Source organism: Melanerpes formicivorus, unplaced genomic scaffold (genome assembly GCF_026170545.1).
Source record: "Melanerpes formicivorus ecotype bairdi unplaced genomic scaffold, bMelFor1.0.p_v2 SCAF_4, whole genome shotgun sequence".
Classification (NCBI taxonomy): Eukaryota; Metazoa; Chordata; class Aves; order Piciformes; family Picidae; genus Melanerpes; species Melanerpes formicivorus.
In genome coordinates, this window is record NW_027142356.1 from 28,052,323 (window position 1) to 28,064,734 (window position 12,412).

Consider the following 12,412-nt stretch of genomic DNA (forward strand, 5'->3'; position numbering starts at 1 on the left):
CAGTGCTGAACCTTCAAAGCGTGGGCTCGAAAGCAAAAGAAACCTGCAAAGTCTCTACAATGCTATCACTCTGATGCCTTCCATCACTAAAACTTAACAAGCATTAGGCATCCATACAAAGAACATCCCAACCAAGAATTCCAAACACAGTGTGCCATGTCTGTGGCTCCTAATGAAGGTGTGAATCAAGAAGACAGGCTTTCTGCACCCATGAGCAGTTACTATTTATAGCTGCAGCTAATGAACCAAAACAAGTGGAAACCTGTTAAAGGCCCTAACTTTTGATGTTTTCCTGCAGCTGATGCAGAACACAAGGAATAAAGTTCTTTCAGCTTGATCAAGAGGCTCATGGCATTTACCAAAGCAGATGTTGCCAACTGCCGCTGAGCTGGTCAAACTCCCCAGAGGCTGTGGGAGACTTTTAGTTTGTGAGATTTTTAGCCAAGTTTTTATTCTCAGTCACAAATGCAATAAAGTCTCAAAGAAAAGGCTCACTCAAGCCCTCAAGCAGCATGGCATTCAGCCAAAGGCCTCTCTTCAGAGCAAGACATGACTTCAGACATGATCCCTTACTGGTAATATTATGACAGTGCTGAGAGGCCTTCAGAGAGACTGCAAATTGCACACTCAGCCTAAAATGCACACATGAAAAGATAGTATGGGTGAAATGTTTGCACCCTGAAGAGTTAAAAGAAAAGTTCTTTGCCTAGAGCATTACAGAGCCATTTCTCTTTCGCCCTTGGTCCTTAAACTCTTCAATTTATGCCCCTCAAGTCTTCTACCCTGTCACGTACTTCAGTGAGATCATGCTTAAAGAGTAACACACACCTCTGTGCTATCTTCTGACAACAATCCTCTGTTTCAGCATCAGGAAAAAGCCAGCCATTACTCTGCACAACACTGAGTATGTTAATACCCTCATTGGTAGGGAATACAGTTCATCAGGAAGACATTTTCCCTGAAAAACTAAGTCCCAAAGGAAGGCAAAGAGATTTACTCCCTTTTTGACTAATCAGTCAGGTGTAAGAGGGTAACACACACACACACAGAGAAATGAAGAGATCTTTCTGTCTAATACTGAAACAATTAAGAACATTGCTGACACCTTGTCTGAATAGACATAAGCAAAATGGGTTTGGGGATGTCAGAAAAATTTTGTAGGGAAGACTGAACAAGAAATCAGAGGTTCCTCAAGAGTTTGGAAAATGACCTGAGGTACATGGTGTGATGGAATTTTCTCTCATCAGAGGAGTAACTAACTGATGGAGGCTCATGGACAGGCTTTTTCTAAGAGATGTGACCTGAAAGATAAGCTGTGTGCAAACAATAAAATCTTGTGAGAAGATCAAGACCTTCATAATATAAGCTAGGTATAAAGAGATGAAGCATTTTTGCCTTTTATTTTTGTCTGTATCCTGCATAAGTGTTTCTAAATGTGTTGCCTGTTGTAACTGTTACAAAGTTCTTACTGTATTTCTTCTTGACCAGGCTCAAGTTATGGATGACTTTAACTAGACAACAACTAGCCTTTCCTTACTAAGGGCATGGTAATCCATATACCAGGTCACCAGGGTAATAAAATAAATACTCATTAACCTGAGACTGTTCAGGGCATGCAAGGAGAAACACAGCAAGCCACAAGCTCTGTTACACTGGCTAGAAGAAAAGCTGAAACCAAAGACAAATACCTTCTTGCTTATTGACAGCTACTGGAAATCTGAAAGCCAGTAAGATATTGCAGCATCTGCTGCAATACTAAAGATCCCAAAGAAGACACCAAGGCACACCAAAGATCCCAAAGAACACACCTCCTTTACCCACCTGCCAGGCTTTCAGGCAGAGTAATACCCACAGAGATGTCAACACACTTGTGTTCCCTGTGAGAAGCAGGACTGACTACCTCACAAACCAGAGGTCAGGAGGGAAGGAAAGCAGCCCAGGACACTCCCTGATAGTGATGGTGGATCAGAGATGGTTGTTGAGAAAAGGGATCAGAAACATGTTATATAAAGACTGCGTTGATACCACTTAATTTTAAGGCTTTGAAGGCACATTTAAATTGAGACAACTTCATGGCAGTAGGGAATAAGCTTTTTGTATTTTAACAGCAGAAAACAGGTTGCAGATATCAGCTGTGCATTTGTATTGTGACAGGATACGGGTGTATAACTCCCAAAAATACATAACAGAACATGCTAGGAAGATTTGGTGTGAAGTTGATTAAATAAAGTTAAGTCTCAATGGGTTTTAAAACCACCTTTGAATGACTGGTTCACATGAGGGTTACAAAGTAGTAAATATTTTTGCTCTAGTTCATTGTAGCTTTGTAACTCTGCCATGCAGCATTCCCTACCCCATTCCAACAGAAAATCCTCTTGACACACTGTTAAAAGAATGGAACCAAGACTATTTGGAATTCAAATAGCAAACAGTTTCACAGATGTGAGGGGACAACCAAGACACATTCAGAACATGTTTCTTAATTCAGAATGTTTCTGGACTTGCAGTACTGCATGCCTGCCTTAAAACATTCTTCCCTTTGTAAGAGATGACACGAAGATTCAGATGGCTTGATTTAAATAACAGTAAAAGTATTAAAAGCATGTGTCAAAGTCTTGAATTATAAAATCTGCCACCTTGCTACAGAAAAGGGTGAAAGGAAAAAAATATCTCCCTGAATGGCAAGCTCTTGAATTGCTTGGAGGCAAAAAATACTATTTTCTAATTCCCCAGGCACTAATGGCAACTCACCAACAGTGGAATCCCATACAAATTCCATTTCCAGTGCAGTTGCATACGGCAAACATTGCAGTGACACCTCTCAGCTGTGCTGATCCTGATAAATAATTATTCAACCTTCCTGATAAATAATTATTCCACCTTTTAAAGCTACCAACTTCCCCTAAGAGGCAACATTATGTGGGGAAGGAAAAAAGCAGTCTGATATGAATCATTATTTTCCTGTTATTAAAAAAATAATACCCCAACAATGCACCATGCATGTTTGAAAACAATTCTGCTCAAGTTAAACATTACCATAAAAGTCATCTTCTTGCAAGGAAAATGATTCACAGTGGAAACAATTTGTAACTGAGTTTTATAAAGTTTGCTTAAGAATTGCCTACACAGGGCAAGAAATCCACTCACTCAATGTGATGATAACAAAAGAGAAAACCTGAAGCAATCACCAAAAAAATCTCTCAGTGATTGAGGGTGCACAAGCTCATAGATGCATGCAGATGTGTGGCAGAAAGAAAAATACAGGCTTTTAACTGCCACACTGTCACAGCTTTGTGACAAAGCCATTCACATTCTATCAAGAAGAAAAATAAATAGGCACAGGATGATCTTAGTAGCTATAAATGAAAGCAATACTGCATCTACTTCATATTCTAATTTCAGAGACAGGAAAAGAAGATTGCCTTACCTCAAATACAGCTTGGGGAGAGACATTAACAACATGTCTACATCCTTTCTTAGCTCCCTTGATAGCAATCCAAGAAGGAATACAAACCAGCAAACAACTATCTTCCCTGCAGACAGCACGTGCCCAGAAGTAACCTGCTTCCCAGTACAGTGTGCTGAAAAGAAGTGGGGGAGAGTGGAACAAAAATTACAATTCAAAAAGACAGTCCTTGCAAAATAAAAAGGCAAAAACTTTACACTGAAAATTCACAGCAAGGTTTATTGTGTTTTGAGGGAGTGGACAAATTCAGAAGTTAAAGACTACAGATACAAGTGTGATGTCATCTCGGTTCTCATTCAAATAGTAATTTGGTACATTTGGCTGCAAAAGAAAGGTGGTAAATTCATCTGTGAAGAATTCAGGCACTGAAAAGATTCCCAATCCAGCAGCAGGCAGACATGGGCTCACAGGATACAACCTTGTTAACTTGCCTTTTTTTTTTCTTCCCTCCCAAACTACAGCACTTGCTAAAGCTACACTCAAACATTAAATGGCCAAGAGTTCATACACTGACCTGCAATGAAAGCCTTGTCTTCAGCTCCAGCATTTTCTAACAGCAAACAAGAAAAAAAAATTAGTTTAATGGAATGAAATGTTGGAGGGGGGGGAAAAGAAAAAGAAAAAAACCTCACATAAGCTTTCCCCGAGGGGGAAAGAAATATCCACAAGCTTTAAATTGGCCAGGCAGATTTAAGAGGAAGCAAAAGGGGAAAGGAAAAAAAAAAAAAGGCAGCAAAGGCAGCTCTTTCTGTTGCGTCAAAGAGCCCACTGTGCAATAGGAACAGTGAACAGAGTTGTTAAACTGGCAGGCTTTGGCTGGAGACAGCTTTTCAATATGCTCTCAGCATCGTCTCCCAGGGCTGGCTGGAGACAGCCCCACTCCTCTTATAGGAGCTGTGCTCCTTCAAGGGGCGATCTCTCTTAAGGACAGTTCCTCTCAACATGCTGTTCAACTGGTTTTGCTGCACAGGCTGAGGGTAATTCCACACATAGACATACCTGCAGTCACCTACCAGAGCTGCCTGCTGCTGGGGCAAAGGCAAGCGGATCCCAACCAGTGATTGCTGCCTATGCTGAAGAGCAGGGTGCTGCTGCTGACTGCCCGCCTGCTAAACCTTCCTTCTCTGCTTAGACCACTCGGAGTGCTGCTGGAAAGCGATTCTGAAAGGCAGAGCACTTACAGAGGAAACCTCTAACGCAATTCCCTCGGGATGCAGTAGTCCAAGTAGCACTCGCTGATGAAAGGAAATCAGTAGTCACATGCTGCTGCTCAGCTTTGTGTTCAGAGCAGAGAGCTTGGAGAGCCACCAAAGGCTGTAGCTATCAGGGATGAGTTTACTGTCCCTCCTGGGAATGAAGAAAGACATCTTCAGAGGTTGAAGAAGTTCATTTCTTGGGAACAGCAGAAGGAAACCAAGCAACCTGGTTACACATGGAAACAGCCACACTCATCACCACACACAGGGAATTACTACACAGATCTCTGCAGCTGAGACTCCCCTGCATCCCTTTTATAAGTGGCAGAGACCTATGTAAAGGCAATCAGAGCACAGTTCAACCTGCTACAACTCATACCTTATCAGCTGAACTGCTTCCTGGGCTTAGAATAGAACCATAGAATTACAGGATCATTTCAGATGGAAAAGACCTTTCAGATCATTAAGTCCAAATAAGTCTGATACTAAACCATGTCCCTCAGCAGTTCTGTGTCTTTTAAACACCTCCAGGGATGAGGATTCAACCACCTCCCTGGGGAGCCTGTTCTAGTCTTTGAGAACCCTTTCAGTGAAGAAGTTTCTTTAATAACCAACCTAAACCCCGCCTGGTGCAACCTGAGGCCATTCCCTCTCATCCTATCACTTGTTACTAGGAAGAAGAGACCAACCCTTCACCTTACTCCAGCCTCCTTTCAGGGAGCTGTATAGAGCCAGAAGGTCTCCCCTCAGCCTCCTCTTCTCTAGGCTAAACAACCCCAAGTGCCTCAGCTGCTCCTCACTAGACCTGTTTTCAAGACCCTTCCCCAGCTTTGTTGCCATTTTCTGGACCTGCTATAGCACCTCAATGTCTTTCTTGTAGTGAAATCCCCAAAACCGAACCCAGGACTCCAGGCATGGCCTTGTCACTGCTGAGTACAGGCTTCACTGCCTACAAAGGCAGCCTACAATGGCTTTCTCCAAAGAAGGTTGCAGGCATTAACACTTATGAGATGAGGGCCACTCCAAGTGACAAGGCGCTGCACACTTGTGAGATGTGTGCAGAAAGAACCTGCAAGGAAGAAGAATGACATTGGTATGAGAGAGGAATGAAAAAGGGAGATATGTAAACTGTGGAGCACGTTTTTTCTTTTTCAATCTGACTGCAGGATTAAAAGTGGGGACAAAGATATGCAGGTGGTTAATTTAGACTTTCTTTTCTATTTCTGCAGCTTGCAGAGTTACCACAGGAACATTATGAGCCTGAATACGTGGGAAGGCAGCAGGAGGAAAGGAGATACATCCAGGAGATATAGTCTCCCTATCTGTGTTATTTCTCCACTAAGAGAAGTTCTATAGGGGAAAAAAAATATTTCTTTAACTGGTTCTCATCAAATCCTTCCAGGTAAAAACTGATTTAGTAAAAAAAAGAAGAAAAGAAAAAGTGCTTTATAAATGGCAGAATAAGTTTCTGGCTAAAATACACCCAATTTACAAGGGCAAGGTGGCATTTTCTAAGACTTTTGCCCTGTAAACGGAATGCAAAGCCCACCAAACAGTATGCTGCTCCGTTATGCTCTAACCACATCAAACAACTCACCCCATCCAGAGCTCCAGCTGTAGCGTCACTGGTATCCTATGACTGTGGCTTTGGCTGTATGAGAGTAACAGTGATTAACAATTCTGTCCCTGCTGGGTGCAAGATAATTACAATTTTTGGCTCACTTTCCCTGACCTAAAAGCTAAGCTGCTCATGAAACCACCTAAATATTTCCCCCTATAAACACTGACCCCCCCACCACTCATCACTGTCAAATTGCAGGCTGAGGGAAACCTGTTTGTTCTTTGCTTGAAATTGATTTTTGGTTTATCTTAGAGCCATAAAAGAACAGCTATTTGCACTTTGAGCAGGTGGCTGGACCAGATGATCTCCTGGGGTCCCTTTCAACCTACATTATTTTATGATTTTGTGAAAATTAGGTCAATTATTAAAAGCTGCCTTAGGCTGCTACAGAAATGAAGAAGATTGTGGCTAGCTCTAGTGTTTTGAAGCCAGATTTTTTATTCATCTGTGGAGACCAGAGCCAAAGATCTCCACAGAATCATTTCAGTTGAAAAAGACCTTTAAGATCATAGAGTTCAAACATGATCTAACTCTGCCATATCTGGTGCTAAACTATGTTTCATTAGATCTGGCATACACATTTGTACTGACATATGAGGTCACTAACAGATAACCACTGTATGAAGAAGCCTGTGTTGGATCCCACACATCCCAGGATGTCGCACTCTGGAATTTCCAATCTCCTTTTGGTTTTCCTTCTGGCCTGTTACTCAGATGTCAAATTGACTCTCCTTCAAATCTAAGCAACAAGTAAAACATTTGGTCTCAGCCTCAAATTCTCAGTGATGGGCAGCCCAGACATCTCAGGAGAAGAATTAGCCACAGAATTAGTAAAAAAATCCACAAACCAACAAAATGTTCTGCATGATTTTGTGTAGACCATAGAGTCTCTTCTCTGGGGCCTCTTTCATAAGATACTAAGGAGACTGATCCTTTTCAGATCTTTTCAGCATATGTGCAAAGCCTTAGAAAAGAGAGTAGCTTCCTTGTCACCCATGCCAGACAGCAGCTCCAAGTCCCCAGGCCTAAGGAATGGCTGGCAAGTCAGACTCACACCATGCAGCACAGCACACTTCCTAACCTTTGCACCTCCACATCACAGCCTGCTTTATCCCACACCAAACCCCCAGCTCACCTGACCCTGGCACTTGTTAATACACCAATCCTATAACAGCCTAGGGGACCAAGTCAGGAAAGCCAGCACAGAATGGATATTGTCTGCTAGGATTATACCAGTTCAGAAATTTAGAAGGTGGAGAATGACCTCCAAAGCCCTCTGCTACTGTTCAGTGCCAATCTAATGCCTCCTGAATGCTCTCTGTGCTGGCTAGAATCACAGCTGCCCTAATGGAGTCCCTCAGCTGTGGCATAGAAACAACTTGCTGAGCTACAACCAAGATCCACAACCCCTCTGTCCCAGTGCTGTGTCAGCTATGCTGCCTGAATACACCCCAAGTGCTTTATCTCTCTTACCCAGAGGTCTTCCTCCAGAAATGGGACAATCTTCCCAGGGAAATATCAACCTTCACAGCATCAGATTACTAAACTTTGCCTTGAGGTCAACACTGTTTCCTGCTACAGAAGGTTACAAAGCGTCTTCCTGACAAACAAGGCTCATGTAGGCACTTCGGCTGGGTCCTGAGTTCCTGCAGGAAGGAGGTTGTCTGCACTTCTAGTTGGCTTGTTAAAAGCAGACAACTAATTTGAGACCTTCAGTGTGCCCTGCACTGTGGATATCAAACCAGCACAGTCTGTGCAAGAACTCAGAAAAGCTACTTTAGGTGGAGAAGAAGCTTCAGACCTTGATGTAACCACCACACAGAACCACCTACAGGCTTGACTCCTGGGATGGGACATGAGTATGGAATGCCAGTTTAGGTTTAGTACAATAACAGCTCTAAATAGACCTTCTCAGCTAAAACCTAGAGTTTATGTTGTCAACACCTTTGAATACTACTCCTATTTCACCTAACAGAGACTCAGTACCCGTATTTTCCAGATCCATGGTGTTTGGAGGATCTTTCTCCAAATCCTTCTCTTCATCCACAAATAAAACAGAAGTGGTATTTCCCATTCTCTCACTGGCATCACTTGCCCCAGACCTCTGCAGTTCTTCTGATTCTGCTTGTCCTGTATCTATGAGATTATCACAGAGCAAACAGTTTTGCTTGCTGAGTCCAGGGGTCGGGCACCCTTAATTTAAGTCCTCTGCTAGGTTTGTCAGCAAACCCTTCCAAGCCTTAACACTGCTCACAGGGTTCCTACCTTCACCTATGCTCCCTTCAGACTTCTTGCCTGCTGTAAAAATACACAGTTTGTGCGATGAGAAACTAAGATCCTCATCTTCTCCTTGCCTGGAAGGGCTGAGCAGACTGGCAAACAGGTGCCTTCACAGCTACATTATGCTTTTAGGACACTTTCTGTAAGTGGCCCAAAACCTGCCATGTCCATGCCAAGCTGGTGCCAGGAGTGATTCTGCACCAGAAATTTTTCAGGAGACTTCTCACACATCCATTCCTCTTCAAAAGCAATCACTGATAACCCATTGACATCTATTGCTCTCTTGCAGTATCGTAGAATCATAGAACACTTTGGGTTGCAAGGGACCTTAACATCACCTAGTTCCAACCCCCCCTGCCATACCTCCTACTAGAATAGCTTGCTCAAGGACCCATCCAGCCTGGCTTTGAACACCTGTGAGCCTCCACAGCTTCTCTGGGCATCCTGTTTCAATGACTCATCACTCTCAGGGGAAAGAATTCTCTCCTCATGCCTAATCTAAATCGAGCTGCTTCCAGTTTGAAGCCATTACTCCTCATCAGGTCACTACATCTCTTTGTAAAACGTCCCTGTCCAGCTCTCCTGCAGACCCCTTCAAATCCTGGAAGGCTGCTCTAAGGTCTCCCTGGAGCCTTCTCTTCTCCAGGCTGAATAAGCCTAACTGTCTCAGCCTGTCTTCATAGCACAGGTGTTCCTCTGATTGTATTAGTAGCCTCCCTTGGACCTGCTCCAATAGATCCATGTCCCTCTTGTGCTGAGGACTGTTGAGCTGGACACAGTACTGCAGGTGGGGTTTCAGAACTGCAGAGCTGCCCATGCTGCTTTTGATGCAACCCAGGATATAGCTGGCTTTCTGAGCTGCAAGTGCTTGAGATTGCACATCCTGGCCCTGGCCTCACAAGCAGCATACTCCATGAGCCCTGAGAAAAGGAACAATAAGCAGGATCCTGTTGAGGCCATCATACAGTGTTCAAGAGGGGACTGGACGTGGCACCTGGTGCCACGGTTTAGTAATCATGAGGTCTTGGGTGACAGCTTGGACTTGATGATCTTCGAAGTCTTTTCCAACCTTATTGATTCTATGATGCGCTGCTGTCTATTGATACATAGGGTCACCTGCTTTCAATGAGGCTCTTGGGCAAGAGTTACTGCTTTCATTTGTCATGGATCCCTAACTAGGGGTCCATGCACTTCAGGATACGTTGTAGAATGTGGAATGACACTTCACACAAGAAGGAGTCAGCTGAAGAAAATACTCTTTTAACAGATGGATGAAAAGAGTTCTTTCAATCTCTGGTCTAAACAGACAGCACACTTGCAGAGCTGACATCCTTTTCTTAAAGTGATCTTAACCTTTTGGTGGCTGGCAATGCACATTCACTGACTCAGGTCAAATTCATTCTGTTAGAATAGATGTGATGAATTTAGCCTCTTTTTGAACTTAGCTGGCCAAGCATAAATTGTGTGTGATGTACCTGTCTGTGTTCTGTGGCTCTTTAGAGAATGTGTGACACAACTTTAGTTTTGTGGTTGCCAGAGACATTTCTTCTGTTAGTGTTGTAAGCACTGTGTGGTTATAGGCAAATTTATGTGGTGATGGTTCTGCCTCGTTGCTGGGCTATTGGAAGAAAGAAAATAGCAGATATAACACATTTCTGATTTAGCTTCCTGAGTAAATAACTGTTTAATAGAATTTTAATGATATGCAGATATAAATTGGACTTAATGATGTTAAAGGCCTTTTCTAACATAAATGATACTATTATTACAAAGTTAACACAGCAACAGAAAACCAAAACAGGGCATGGGATAGTGACAGTTAAAAGTCAGTCTGGACTCAGCCCTCTCCCTCACAGGGCAGAGCTGTTGCAAGTACACCTCTTGCTGAAGTCTGACAACTTCCACACAACAACTCTTCCACAAGCACAGCCCAACACTGTAGCCACAGAGTGAAATCAAAAAGAAGATTCCAATTGTAGGAAGATCCTCACCTAAAGCTGCTGGTGGTTTTGGAATAGGAGGAATTCACAATAGCATGGAGAAGAGGAGCTGTGAAGCCACATTCCCAGCTCACACAGGGACTTTAGAGCTGAAAACCTGTGGCAGCCTGGCACTGTGAGAACCCTTTTTCACTGCACCAGAGTAATGAGAGGCATCTGTGGGTCTTGTGCAATAACTGAGAAATAACAAGGCAAACACACACCACAGTTACCTCAGCAGGGAAACAGAGACCTTGCCCCTTACTTAGAACAGAGGTTAAGAGTCTGTTAATACTATTTGCTAACTGGATGTTACACAAAGTCCTAAGTGTGGAGATGTATGGATCTGATCACTAGACGTTCCCAAGTGCAAAGTCTGTAAGGTCTACTGCTATATCAGAAAGGACCACCCTACTTGGAAAGTGACAAGGGGGAAATGGAGCAACTGACATTTTAGGCAAGTAACAGAAAGGAATGGAACTTTTGAGATACATATGACAGGCTAGTAGTGCTATGGCCTTGGTCTTTTTAAGCAGACTGCTTTGCAGCAACACCACCTTCAGGAAGGCAGCGCTCCACTGCAACCAACATCAGGGATTTTAGCTCAGTTGCCTCTAAGCACCATTATACCCATGACATCCTCACAGGGCCAGAAGACAGGATTGCTGACAGCACTTTGGCAAGTCTCCTACCAGCTATCATACTAGCTGCTAAAGACTGAAGAGCCCTTTCTACTTTTGCTCCCCAAATTCACTATAGTCAGTCAAAAGTTTTGGGAAACCAAACTATTGCCTTCCTGGGCTACAGGAAATCTGTAGTCCTCCCTGCCTATACAAGTCCTCCAAAACTTTCTGCTCCACAGGTCCTCCTCAGCCTACCCCCATCCTCAAAGTCCTTGCACCCCCTGGTCTGCAGGCTCCCTGTTCCTCAATAGGTCCAGCCCAGATCGCTGTTTAAGTGAAACTGTTTGAGTAAATGCCTAGGGACAACGATTTTAAACTGGAGTAGGATAAATTTATTTTGGACATTATGAGGGTGTTCTTCACAATGAGAGTGGTAAAATACTGGAACAAGTTGCCCAGGGATGTGGTTGAGGGCCTGTCCCTGAAGACATTCAAGATCAGACTTGATGTGACCCTGGGCAGACTGACCTAGTTGGAGGTATCCCTGCTCACTGCAGGGGGGTTGGACAAGATGACTTTTGAGGGTCCCTTTGAACCCAATACATGCAACCTGTGAATCTGTTATAGTGACACGATCTACCTTAGTGTTAAATGTAGTGCATTGGTCTTCTAAGGAAGACCATTGACCAGGGGCTTTATGGTTTAAAGCTGGTTACTTTGAATAAGCAATGCCTGCCTTGCTAGACATTATAGCCTTGAAGAGGAGCCCAAAGACTTATGATGCCTGGTTTGTGCTGGAAATTCACATCAAAGTAAAACAAAAGGCCCTAAGAAGACAGCAAGGACATCATGACCTAAAGAAATAAGAAGCCGGCAACAGAAGAAACTTTAATCAGCAAACCCTGAAGATATAAAACTGCTGCAACATATGTTTCTAGTGAGTTAACTTTATCCATTAATATATCGTTATAATACTAAAAGCCACCCTGCCTTAGGCTGAGGAGCCCCTTGCCTACAAGACCACCCCATGTGCTATTCATTTTGTAGACACTGCTGTTTTAATGGAGGGCAAAGAAGCTATAAACCAGTCAAGAAGTAGAATGACAACAAATATACATAGGTAAGAAGAGTATGTTAATCAGACTTGTATAAATGTGCAAAACTTTGTAATTAAGTTGAGCTAGCTATGTGAAACATCACCCAGCTACCACTTGTGTGTAAACCCGAGATAAAAATGTCTCTGCTCT

The 12,412-nt window shown here is 43.2% G+C and overlaps 1 protein-coding gene across 1 annotated transcript in view; it reads right to left on the reverse strand.

Annotated features, from left to right (window-relative positions):
• CSGALNACT1 (chondroitin sulfate N-acetylgalactosaminyltransferase 1) overlaps positions 1 to 3,581 on the reverse strand; it is a 42,519-nt gene extending 38,938 nt beyond the window's left edge. Inside the window, exon 1 of the mRNA XM_068137422.1 lies at positions 3,428 to 3,581. The gene's annotated coding sequence lies outside the window, so the exon portion shown is untranslated. The remainder of the gene's footprint in view (positions 1 to 3,427) is intronic.
• Positions 3,582 to 12,412: the final 8,831 nt, after the last annotated feature.